Here is a 14,183-nt window from a genome sequence, read left to right as displayed (position 1 = left end):
TTTGAATTATTTAGAAATAATTTAATAATTAATTAAAATGAGAACGCTATATGTCAAAACTCAGCAGAAGCATTCAAAATTGGACTAAGGACAACATTTTGCCTTTAATAACTTTTAACATATTTTATTAGATGTTTTTACTTACATTAAATGGTAGACAAATTATTCTTGCTTCAATATGATCTTGCCTGGAATAAATCCTATAGGTAGTAGCCGAAGTTTCTAACATCCACATATTGCCATTGCTTGTTAGCAGTGGTGCTGTGCATTTTCTCTATTACTGCATTCTTTTTCTTACTCCACTGAGGCTTTGGAAGAGGTTAGGATGTGATATTGAAGACTCAGTTCTTCGTATGAAACCATATACCTATGCTATTTTTAAACAAATATATCAGTAGGTTTTCTACTTAACATGACCAATTTTCAGCTATATGAAGTAATTTCTCCTATATGAGAGTAATTCATTACTTTTGTTTTTATTTTATGAAATAATAAAGAGCAACCTCTTATAGAAAATAAAAGGGCCCATTAATTTATTAGAGTCAACTAATTGCATAACTGCTTATGAATTTTTGAGGCCAGTTGATAATTTTGTTGCAAGGTTTTTGTATTAGTTTGCTATGGCTGCCGCAACAAAATACCACAGACTGCGTGGCTTAAACAACACAGATTTTTCTCACAGTTCTAGAGGCTAAAAGTCTTAGGTAGAGTTGTCAAGGTGTCACAGTGTTGGCAGAGCTGGTGTCTCCAGAGGCCTCTCTCCTCGGCTTGCAGATGGCCATGGTCTCCCTGTGTCCCATACAAGTCTTTCCTCTTGTGTCTCTGTATATGTCCCAATTTCCTCTTCTTGTAAGGACATTGGTTAGCTTGGATTTGGGCTCAATCTAACAAGCCCTTGTTAACTTAATCACCTCTTTAAAGGCCTTATCTCCAAATACAGTCACTTTCTAGGGTAATAGGGGTTATAGCTCCAATGTATACATTTGGGTTAACACGATTTAGCTCACACCACCTTTCAACCAACACTTTGCTATTGAATTGTAGGATTTTTGACAATTATTATAATCTCCAAATATGAGAGAAGAAAACTAAAATCAGAATTTTAGAGCTAGATAATAACTTAGGGGACCTTAAACCTAATATCCATGTTATTAATCTGTGTGTCCTGAGAGCTTTGATGTTAAAACACTTACCCAAGTTTAAAGAGAAAGACAAATTAGGCCAGGGAGTATAACGCAGCTCTCTGTGATCTCTAGAATATTTTCACTTTTGTTTTCTATGTGATAAAATCATATGCAGATTTTATGTTCTATGAGGATGTATCACATTGCCTCATTTCTTATAATCCTATAACTAGATTTATTTTTTTAAAAACTGCATAATTTGAACCACAGAATACATAATTCAGGGTAAATCAAGAAAAATATTTAATAATTTTTAAGTGGCTGATTTCTGAATAATTGCAATTTATAATGACATTTCTCTGGAAGGTCCTCAAGATAAATCAGAAATTTATGTATGGAAAATACATAGACTTTCAAAATATTTTGAAGAAAGTCTTTATAGAGAGAGATCTCATAGATTCAATATGTGTGTTAGTTTCTTAGGGCTACTGTAACAAACTGGGTGGGTTAAAACAACAGAGATTTATTCTCTCACAGTTCTGAAGGGTAGAAGTCTGAAATCAAGGTGTAGGCAGATATGTTCTTTCTCTGAAGTTTAGGGAAGAATTCTTCCTGGTCTCCTCCTAGCTTCTGGTGTCACTGGCAATCTTTGGCATTCCTTGCCTTGTCACATGATGTTCTTCCTCTATATCTGTATTACCACGTGGCTTTCTTATAAGCCATTAATACACGTTACATTGCATATAAAGACATTAGACAGGGACGATGGCTTGTAAATCATGAGATTTCAGGCCCACTCTAATCCAATGTGACCTCATCTTAATAAATTACATCTCCAAAGACCTTATTTCCAAGAAATTCACATGAGATTCTGGCTGCACATGAATTTGTGGGGGGGAAACTTCACCCTTGTGCACTGGGTATCACATCTTTTGGAGGCAAGCCAGCGACTCAATAGTACATTTTATAACAATGATTTAAAAAAAACTTTTCCATCCAAGGGAGTCATTATTTCATTAAAATGAAGCTAATATGGAAAACCAATAATTAAAATGAAAATGGCCGCAGCTCACCTGGTTAAAACAGAGTTCAGGGTCTGAATCCCTTACTCACAATACCCTCATAGCTTTCTCTCAGTTTGAAAGTCTCTACAGAAGATACAAGAGAGAAGATAGAAGATAAACGATACAAGAAGGTATAAGACACTTAGCTTGTATCTTAGCTTGCAGAAGATACAAATACCTAGTTTGAAACCCGGTGGGTCATTGTTTTAATGTTAAGCAGAATCTGAGGAATGAAGAGAGAAAATATTGCTTAAATACTGTATAAACTGAGATTCTCTTTTAGCAACAGAATTGCTGACAATAGTTCTGGCAAACATAAAATTAATAATTTTAGCTGCTCTGTCTTTTTTGGCATGAAGTGGTTCTATATTATATTGCAGACATTCCACCTTGCTTTGGGTATCTTCAGAAAGTAATGAGAAATGTCACTCAAGGATGTTTGAAGAACTGGAGATCAGAGAGCAAAAAGCCCTTTGATCTTCCTTTGAGTAAAGGAGATATCGAATTGGCAAATGTTACTATAAAGCGCAATAGAAATCCTATTAACTGAAAAAAAAATCATATATTGGCATGACGCTCAATAGGAAAAATAGAGTTTATTATCATATAACCTTAATAATTCAAGCTCTTCAAGAAAGATAAAAATCAGCTGAATTATACAGCTTTTCAAGTCACTGCAGAATATAACTTCTGTCTATTGCTTTAAAGTCGTGCTAAAAAAATTCATGGAATAACTTTTTTAAACTGAAATAATCAGTAATGTTTTGTGTAGTTCAGCAACAGTCATTTGACATTAATTGATAATAAGAATACTGGAGCAACAATGGTAGTTAATCAAATCAGTTCTGCATCCCTTAATAGCTCCCAATATGACAATAGCCAAGAAGATGAGCAGTATTTCCAAATAAATATGCAGTGATGATCTCAGTCTCTAACTAATTCCAGTCTCTTATATTTCAAAATAACAATTTATTCATTACAGTGAGGGAAACATCTAGTATGCTCTATTCAAACTGCAGATTAACTCGTTAGCCTGCTATTCCAAAAAGCTTCATATATTCATTCATCAGCAGATATTCTTTGAGTTCCCACTAGGTTCCAGTCAGTATTCAAAATGCCAGAGATGCCTGAATGAAGAATAGAGACAAAAATCTCTGCCTTGCGGAAACTATATTTTTGTATTGGGGGAAGACAATCAAAACAAGAAACAAATTGTGCAGTATTATAGAAGATTGAAGTATGTTTAAGAAATTGAATCTGGAATTTGGAATTGTTTGTGTAGTGTGGGTTAATGCAAATTCCAGCAAGTGAAGTTCTCACTGAGAAGATGATATTTGATCAAAGATTTGAAAGAGGTGAATGAATGAGCTATGGAGATGTCTGTGGAAGGGCATTATAGGAGAGGTACTAACCAGAGTAGAAGCCCTGAGTTGCCAGAATGGAATATGTCTGTTGTGGAGCGGAGATGATAACAGATAAAGTCAGAGAGGTGACAGGGGGCCAAGTAAGGGAGATGAAGCTCTGTGTTCATGGGCATCCAGCCAATGACAAATTCTGAATATTCTGGGCTGCCATGGGTCAAGCTATTTTTTGCATCTAGTATTACGAGATAATTCAAATAATTCCATATGCAAATATACTAGTATAGAAAATTAAGTGCTCTATATAACATGTTGCTATTCTTTATGATTCCAAAATTTTAAAAAAGATACTTGATCTATGCATATGATAAGATTTTTTCTATCTCAGATACATAACAAAAGATATTTAATAGATCTAGTTTTTTTTCATTAATATTATCAAAATTATCAAAAATTTTGATATGAGAATAGTTAGGACTAATTTTGGTACAATGATATCAAATAATACAGTTTGTAGTGCCAAGCCTCCAACAGAGCCCTCAATGACCTCAACTCTAGGTATTAACACCCAGGTGTAGCTTCCTCCGCATGGTACCAGGTTGGTCTGTATGGAAAGTAGCATATGACAGAATTAACAGTATGTCACTTCTAAGATTAAATTATAAAATATTGAGATTTTCTTATCAGGCTCACCGTTGATCCTGCTCTCACCAATCGCTCTTGGGGAACAAGCTTCCACGTCGTGAGCAGCCTTATGGAGAAACCTACATGGTGAGGAAACAAAGCCTCCAGCCAAGAGCCAATGAGGATGAAGCCTGCCAAGAACCACATGAAGGAGCTTGGAAGTAGATTCTCAATCCTCAGTTGAGTCTTGAGATAAATCATCAGCCAACAGTATGGCTGTACTCTCACAGGAGCTCCAAAACCAGAAGTTCTCCACTAAGCCCCTCCCAGAATCTTGACCCTCACAAACTGTATGAGAAATAAATGTTTATTGTTCTAAGCTGCTTTGCTTTAAGATAATTTATTACAAAGCAAAAGAACGCTAATACATATTTTGGTATCAGAATCTGGGCACTAAAGGAACAAAATTAAAATATGGGAGTAGCTTTGAAACTAGACAGTAGAATTTATGGACAATGAGAGTAAAAGCTTAAAGTGCTTTGTTGAAGCACTTAATAGAATTTCTATGATCTTTGATAGAGCCATGGGAGACAACTTACCAGAAAGTGAGGTAAATGTTACTAAAAATTAGAGAAAGGGGATTATTGTAATGTGGTAGCAGACAGTTTAGCAACACTATAGTCTATAGTCAGATATAAAGTATAAAACATCTAATCAGGCTAAGGTAGTTGAATACTGAGAAATGTTTGAGATTTATATCCTACTTGCAAGCTAACAAATTGGCCTGCCACAATCTCATTGATGCTGGCAGAAAACATCAAACTCGTAGATCAGAGACAAAGGACTTTTTTACTCAAATGCCTGCATGCACCACAAGCTTCATATTTGCTTCAGTTCCTCTTGCTCCTCACATCCCAGGGGTGATGCAAAGTGGCTCTGGGGGATGTTACAAATGAATGAGATTTGTGTCACAAATGAGGAACTACAAGCTTAAGAAACTCCCAATCTTACAAGAGAGCTGTAAGCAAGCTAGTAGGCAGAATAGTGTCCTCCTACAAAGAATCCCAGACATGTGAACATATTATGTTACACAGCAGAAGGGCCTCTACAGGTGAGGTTACATTAAGAATCTTGAGATTGGGAGAATATCCTGATGTGCTTAATATAATTAGAGGGGTCCTTATGAGTGAAGTAGAAGAGTCAGTGTCAAAGTGATGTGGCATAAGAAAGACTGGACTGGCCATTGCTGGCTTTGAGGATGAAATATGTCCATGGAGCCAGAAAAGGCAAAAAAATAGGTTCTCCTCTGGAACCTCCAGAAAGGAGTGCAGCCCTGCTAATACCTTGATTTTAGTCCAGTGAGACTCTCTTCAGACTTCTGACCTCTATAACTATAAGATAATATATGCTGTTTTAAGCCATCACATTTATGGTTATTTATTATAACAGCCTAAGGAAATTATTACAGGTTTTGGCGCCTGGAAGTGATGTGTTGCTGTAACAAATATCTAAAAATTTGGAAGTGACTTTGGAATTGGGCAGTGCTCAGAAGCTGGAAAAAATTTGAGGGGCACTCGAGAAACAACTTAGACAGACTTGAAAAGATGTTAGCAGAATTATGGACATTTAAGACTCTGCTGGTGAGAGCTCAGAAGAAAGGATGAGCATGGTATAGAAAACATATGTCACCTTAGAGAATTCCCGAATCATTATGAACAGACTGTGGATAGGAATATACATGGACCTTAAAGGTGCTGCTGGTGAGGACTCAGATAGAAATGAGAAAGGTGTTCTTGGAAATGGAGGAGAGGTATCCTTGTTATTCAGTGGCAGAAAGCTTGGCGGAATTGTCTTGCAACTATACAAAACAAAATTTGTAAATGATGAACTTGAATACTTAATTGAGGAGATTTCCAAGAAAAGTGTTGACTATGTGGCATGTTTGCTTCTTCCTGCTTATAGTAAAATCTGGGAAGAAAACAATACATTGAGGGAAGAACTATTAAGTAAAAGGAAACAGAACTTGAAGATTTGAAAAATTATCATCCTATCCAGATGGCAAAAAATGCTAAATTAGCGAGTTCTCTATCAGGAAAATGTGCTCTAAAAAGAATGCCAGGGATATGACTGGAAACCTTTGCTAGTGCCTAGGAAGGAACTAAAGGTAATAGAGTTCATTCCCACACTCTTTGAGGATGTGTGATGCATGGATCACCTCACCTATCTGGACAGAAGCCAAAAATAGAGATGGATTATTTGGGAAAGACCTGTATAACATGTTGCTATTCTTTATGATAGCCTCTATTCTTTAGAGCCTCTTGTCTAATAGAGTGAATTCCCATGACATACATAGGAGACTCACAAGGGGGGTAGAAAATTTTTACCAGCAGAAACACTGCTAGATTGGACCAAAAGGAACAGAGAGAGGATGAAATGAATAAAATGAAATGTCTGTTGATCTCCCAAAATTCTGGAGCAGGAAATAGCCAGATAAAATTACTCAGCTGCAAATAGGAGCTACACTTCTAAAAACAAAGGATAACTGCAAGGATAGAGGAGCCATGATCTAGAGAGTAGAGCTGACAGCTAAAGAAGATTATTCCTAGGACTTGAATGAAGCCTAATACTGTTCGCCTAGCTGGATTTCAAAATTGTTTGAACTAGTGTCTTCTTTTTTCCTTCCATTTTCTCCTATTTTAAATGGGAATGTCTGTAACTGCTATCCTATGCCTGTCCCACCATTGTATTTTGGGAGCACATAACTTGTATTCCAGTTCCACAGGCCCACAGATGGAGCGGAATTTTGCCCTAGGATGGATGATACCCAAAGCCTCACTCATACCAGATTTAGATGATTTAATGATGAGATTTGGGGCTTTTGAGATCATGAGACATAAACGAGATTTTGGACTTGAGTTGGTGCTATAACTGAGACTTTTGGAGATGTTGCATGGGGTGATTTCATTCTGTATGTGGGATGGTATTGAATCTTTGGGGTCCAAAATGTAGACTGTAGTTTGCAGAATAGTGGCCTTACGAAAATGTCCATGTTTTAATTCTCAGCATTTGTGAATATGTTACCTTACAAGGCAAAAGTGATTTTGTAGATATGACTAAATTAAGGATCTTGAGATGGGGAGATTATCCTGGATTATTCTGGATTATGTAGGTGGGCCCACTGTAATCACAAGGGTGAATGAGAGATGCAGAAGAGTCAATGTTAGAGTGACACAGCGTGAGAAAGACTGGACCAGCCATTTATGACTTTGAAGATGGACAGGGCCATGAACCAAGGAGATATGTTTATTTGTAATTTAAGCAACCAAGTTTGTTACAGTAGCAATAGAAACCAATATATAAGCCTACAAAATAATTGCCACAGAGGAAGACATGATCTTTATTATCTTGGACTGCAAATCCTGGAGGGAGATACTATCTCTGTCTTCCAAGTCTGTTTGCTATGCAAACATCCTTGAAAAGATGTCAGAAGTGCAGAAACACTAGAGACCCATGGAGAATTGTCTCCCAGTAAGGAGATTTCCAATCATAGTGTTGACAGTGCTGCCTGGTTTCCTCTTAATGTTTATAGTAATAAGTGAGAGGAGTGAGATAAAATAAATTATTGTTAAAATATTAACACTCGATGGTTTTGAAAATTCTCAGCCTTTTCAGATGGCAAAGTATGATAAAATTCTGAGGAAAGATCAAATCCATGACATTGCTAAGGAAACATAGACCAAAGATAAAGCTAAAGGTGTGACTGAAAATCTTTTGTTGAGACCTCAGAAAAATCAAAGTTCATGTTAGACAAAAGACTCTCTAAAGGGATAAAACATGTGCCTCATGGATATCTTCAATCAAACACCAAAGTTTTTAAGAAGCTTAAGGTCATTGTTCCTCAGCCTTCCCAGATGAAATGCAAGTTAAAAAGGATTTATCTCCAAGAGGTTGTAAATGTGGCTTTTATCTAATGGTATGGACTGCAATAAGATTCACAACTTTTGAGAGGAATTCTGTATTCAGAAACATCACCAAAGTTGACTGAAAAGGCTAGAGAAAGTACAAAATGAAAAGAGGTCTTTTGACTCATAAAATTCTATTGACCATAAGCTGACTGAGAAGCAACTCCTGCTACTTTTCATGAAAAAGGAAGGAGGACTCAGGTGGAACCAATTGTCAAAGACAATTACTTCCTGGCCTCGAGACCTACAGAATGTACGTCACTTATCTGTCTGAGTTTTAGAATTGTTTTGGAGCAACGTCTTTTCCTTCCGTTTTCTATTTTCCTTCTATTTTTCTGTTTCCTATTCTTTCAGTTTATCTATGTTTTTCCTTCTATTTTCTCTTTCTGAAGAGGTTTTCTATGCTAAATCCACCATTATAAACTGGGTGTATTGGGGGCAGATAACTTGTCACTTTAGTTTCACAAGTCAAAAAGAACTATCCTTGAGGGTCCACTTTTAAGGAACCATACCCAAGGAGCCTCATCCACACTGGACCACGATTCTGGAATTTGAGCTGACATTGTAATGGGATAAGACTTGTGGGGGCACCTTATGAGGAGGTAAGTGTGTTTTCTTGTAGGAGGAACATAAATCATTGAGGGCCAGGCAGGATGGTGGTAACCAGCCTCCACTATGGCCTCCAATGATCCCTTGGTCTCATACTCTTGTATGATCCTCTCCCATATTTTACTGGGGTTTGTCAATGTGCCAAATAGCATATGGCAGAGTATTGCTTACTATATGTCTGTCTATGCCTCTACTCTCTCTCTCATTACTCTCTCTGGCAGGGATAGGCTATCATATTTTGAGCAGACATGTGAGGAGGTCCATGTGTTAAGGAACTGAAACTTCCAGGCAGAGCCAGTAAGGAATAAGACCTGCCAGCAAGCAGGTGAGTGAGCTTACAAACAAATTCTAAAGCCCCAGGTAAGGCTTGAGACGGCTGCTGCCCCAGCTAAGAGCTTGATTTGACCTTGTTACAAACTCGGAGCTAAACCACCCAGTTCAGCCTCTGCTAGATTCCTGATAGTCAGAAATCATGGGAGACAATAAACATTTGCTATTTTAAGCTACAAAGTTGTAGGATAATTTGTTATGCAGCAATACATGACTTATTCAGTTTTGGTTTTGGTTTTCCAAATTACTTTACTTTGAAACAGCAATTATCATTTTAAGAGAGAGGTATTCTCAGATTAGGAGAAAATGTGAAAATTCAAACTAGCTTTTCAAAAGATAACAGAAAATATTATAATAAATATGTTAGGTCAATAAAAATCCATAACTCTTTAGGGCAAGACTCCATCTACGTACAGCCTATTTAAAATACAGATCTGTGTAAAAATCATTCTAAAAAACACTGAATATTTTTTGTCTTTACTTTTTATTTGCAATCATTTGTTTTTGTACTGCTGATTTTGCTCTTTCTCAAACTGTGAATTAAAAAGTAAACAAACGCTAAACTGCTGAGTACATGAAATACTAGAATGTGACATATTCCTGCCCTTACTTCAGAGGAAAGTGGTAAAACATGTGCAAAGTTTTCTGAATATATTTTCAATTCATAGTTTGAATTTTAGGGAAAAAGAAAGGTAAATTTACATGAAATAAAGAATCAGATAAAAATAAATTAATAATTTTTTTTAACTAAAAAAATCAGACTGGAACATAAAAATCAAATGACTTTTTTCACCATTTATCATGTAGTTATAACACAGAGAAATTAAAGCAAGAATTTTAATTTTGAAAAGGTGCTTTTTCTCTGTGGTAATAATTTCTTTGAAAATTTCTAATTCTTATGTATAACTTTCTAAATATATAATTTAGAAAGAATTGCCAATTGCCCCGTTTGCGTGGATTCATGCAAAGCTCTTGATAGTTCCTAAGACCCTCTATTCTATTTTTCCTGCCAATTATCAGTTACTTTTTCTGTTAGATGTCAGAGTTTCATTAAAGTTGTTTTTACTGCATCTTAAATTCACTACATTGCAATTCAATTGTCTCCTTTAAAATGAAAAAAAAATGAGATATGGAAATATTTAAGTGAATTGCCAGAGCATAAATGCTGTTTAGTGTCAGAGGGACAGTTCAAAATGTCATTACTTAATTTTAAAGTTTTTTTTGCCTGCCTAAACTATTCAATAACTTAGAAACCTGCTCACACACACTTGTACTTTTTCAGCAATCCTCTTTTAATAAGTCTCGGGTACTTTAAAAATGTAGTCATTGCTTTGTAGTAGTCTATATTTTAAGCAATAGTACTTATATATTCTATAATAATTAATACATGTAAAAAATGTTACAAATAAAAAAGCAAATGAAAAGAATGAAATCATTAAATCCTCACCATTTTAAATTGTTTCCAGTGGTTTCCGTAGTCAAGTTTCTATACTGATGAGTCAGAACTATAATCCTTTCCTCTGTATCTCAAATGATTTCTCTATTGGGCAACAGTAAAATATTGTTATATATTTTTGTTTCACATGTGCTTATAGTTTCTGTATTTGTGAAAATAATGAGGAATACATTGTGCTGTAATTCCAATGTTTTCTCCAAATTTTAAACAAATATCCACTTGCATATATTAAATAATATGTAATTTTGTTACTGAACCAGGCTCATTTTGCCCACCGCCCAGTATGCCAATCACTGAGATGACGAGTTTTGCAGCAGAGAAAGGATTTATTCACAAGGCAGCCAAGTGAGGAGAGGGGAGAACAAGTCACAAATCTACCTCCTCAAAAATGGGGATTAGGGATATTTATGAGACAGAGGTAGGGTCATCTGAAGTGTGGAGATAGCTGATTTGAGGTGAGGAGAAGTAAGGTAATTGATGATCTGCACAAGCGTAGTCAAGCTTCATGGCTCTTCATAGAAAGCATGTTCACAAAATCATGGTGTTAGCATGGTCGGAGCATCAAGTTTTCAGCCCCCTGATGTCAAAGGGTCATCTATCAGGTATTCGCACAGGCCCAGTTGATGAGTTGTTTGTCTCAACTGGCCTGAACTGGACAAGGAATCAACTCTCAGTTCCTGAAAAACAACTTAAGCACCCATTACCACAGTGACCCAAGCTTTAGAGATGTTATCTGTAGTGTGGGCTTTAGTAATGTGTTATCTAACTACTTTTGTAAACAAACAAGTAAACTGAGTATAGTTATAGCAAGTTGGCCCCCAGTTTCTATTTCCTCACCAATCTGAAATAACAGCTATATACAATCGTAAATCCCTATATATAACCAGCTTCTTATTTTTGTTAGTCTCTTACCCAATTGCCAACGCTCGTTTCAAATTCAAATTTTAAAACCATGTGATGTTTTAAAAATAGTTTCATTTTGCCAATGGAAGGATCTACTCTAAGTCTTTCTTGTTGCCTTAGAAATTTTTCTTCAGAAGTTCTCTACTTACTCTTCCCACTTAATTTTGGAATTACTTTCAAGTTAAAAATAAAATAACTTGAAAAAGTTTACCATAGAGAGTTCTAGTGTTCCCGGGACTGAATGCTCCTTTTCCTCCAATGTCATGGTATGGGGGTGGCATGTGATTAGATTCCTGCTCCTTGGAGTTAGACAGAGATTCGTTACTATCTCTTGCCAATTGGCTTTGTCTAGAAATTAAATGAGTCATTTCTGGCTTAAGGTTTACAGGGTCATATGCAAGCTCTCCTTTGTATCCTTTCCTCTGTCAGTTTCCAGACAAGATCTCATGTTGAACAGATAGGAAATAAGACCAAAGATCAAATTACTGGATCTCTACATGGAAGAGGCTTCTCTAGTCAGCTTACTAGGCCCACATGATTGGTATGAGGAAAAACTAAACTTTTGCTATAGATTGTCTTACTAATTCTCCAGTTGCATGCCTTTCCTTTTAGAGATTGCAATTAGTCACTACTTTAAAGAATCCAGGACAGAACACAGAGAACCTAATGTGAGACCAAGTAGATTAGAGTGGGCTCTTCTCCCAGCAGCTCACCTTGGAGGTCAAATATAGGCAGATGCCATAACACAAGTGTGTGACTTCCTGCATCCCTCTGCTCGAGGGTCTTTTTCGACCATTGTAGTGTACTCGGACGTTGTTCCTGAGTTCCTGCCTGCCCACACGTGCAGAGATTTTAATGCCCTAGGAGTATCCCTTAAGCAAAATAATCTGAATGGGTAGATAAATAGCCCAGCTTCTTCGCCTCTTCACAGAACAAATCTTAGTGTATTCTAAATAGCCTATTAGTGGGATTGAATCCCAGTTTCCCTTATAGTCAATCTGCCAATTATGAAACTCTTTATTGGTTTTCTTCTCTTCCTGTCTCACTTTCCTGCTTCCTGCATGCTTCCTGAAGTGATCTCCCAAATAAAATGCTTGAACACAAATCCTCGTGTCAGGTTCTGTGTTTGGAATATCCCAAACTAGGATAATAAACATGTATCAAACTTTCAACTATAATATATTGACAAATAAGACAGCTTTGTCCTCTGGGCTCCACTGTCAGTGCCAACTTTCTTAATAGTGTTACCTATTCTGCTGACACTTACTCTGCAAGAAATAAAACTTGAGAGCTCCCGGGATAAAGGAAAAGGTAAATCATCAAAGAGACAGGATCATTATGCCTATATGGCAGTCACATAACTTGGCCATCTTCCATTTTTAAGTCCTTATTTTTTTATTGTTTTAGGTTCACAGCAAAATTGAGAGAAAGATACAGAGATTTCCTGTGTAACCCTTGCCCCCACACATGGATAGCTTCCCCCATTATCAACATCCCTCACCAGAGTGGAATATTTATTACAATTGATGAGCCTGCATTGACACATCATAGCCACACAAAGTCCATAGTTTACATTAAGGTTCATTCTTGGTAATGTACATTCTATGGGTATGGACCAATATACCACCATTATAGTATCATTCAGAGTATTTCCCACCATTATGGTATCATTATATTGGAAGTTCTAGTTAATGCCCTAAGAGAAGAAAATAAAATGTATACAGAATGGGAAGGAAGAAATCAAACTGTCATTGAGACTTAATGGGCAGTGTGTTGAGATTTCTGGGAAAGATTTTCAAATTGATTTTGAAAATGAGGGCCTTGGTTGTCAAAGTCAATTTTTTTTCCACCTTCTGCCTTCCTCCTTTGGATAATAGCATGGGATGATGTGATATTTAACATTGTTTCAGGCATCATGAGACAACAAGGGAAAGTCAGAGGAAACATACAGGTGTCAGCCTATAGCTGTGATATCACTAAAGAGCTGATCCAGCCCAGCGTCTGCCTACCTAGGATTTTTTGATCTGGAAGTCAATTATATGTTTCCATTTTATAAATACTTTTGTTCCTTAAAGTATTATAACTCATATGCAAGGCTTACCTGAAACATAATTTAGAGAAAATCCTTAGTTATATTTAAAAATAAGAGTTGTAAATTATAATGAAGAAAATAAGATATACCAATTAGTATTACTTATTAAATAAGGTATACTTTTATCTGTTAAAAAAATCACAAGGAGGAATATAATTAAAAAAACTACAATCAATAAAACTGAAAACAGAAAGACAATAGGATAAATCAATGAAATTAAATCATGGTTATTTAAAGATCAACAAAATGTATAAATCTCTAGACAGATTGATCAAGAGAAGAGCAGGTGGCACAAACTACCATAACAGAAAGGGGAATATCACTACAGATCTTACAGACATTAAAAAGACTATAATGAAATATAATAAAAACTTTACCTCAATAAATTTGGCAACTTTGATGAAATGGACACATGCCTTGAATACAAACTATCACAGGTTAGTCAAGAAGAAAAGACAATATATAAAGTCCTATGTATGTAGATAAAATTGAATTTTTCAGTTAAAAATCTTACCACAAGAAAACTGAAACCAAAAAGGCATCAATGGCAAATTGTACCAAATATCTAAGGAAAGAAATAATACCAGTTCTACAAAGACACTCTCAGAAAAGAGAAAACAAAAGATGAAATCACAATTCATTTTATGAAGCCAAGATT

The sequence above is a fragment of the Ceratotherium simum genome, chromosome 27, assembly GCF_057802395.1.
Source record: "Ceratotherium simum simum isolate JZ-2026a chromosome 27, ASM5780239v1, whole genome shotgun sequence".
Classification (NCBI taxonomy): domain Eukaryota; kingdom Metazoa; phylum Chordata; class Mammalia; order Perissodactyla; family Rhinocerotidae; genus Ceratotherium; species Ceratotherium simum.
The sequence above is the reverse complement of the archived record's forward strand: the minus strand, read 5'-3'. Positions refer to the sequence as shown.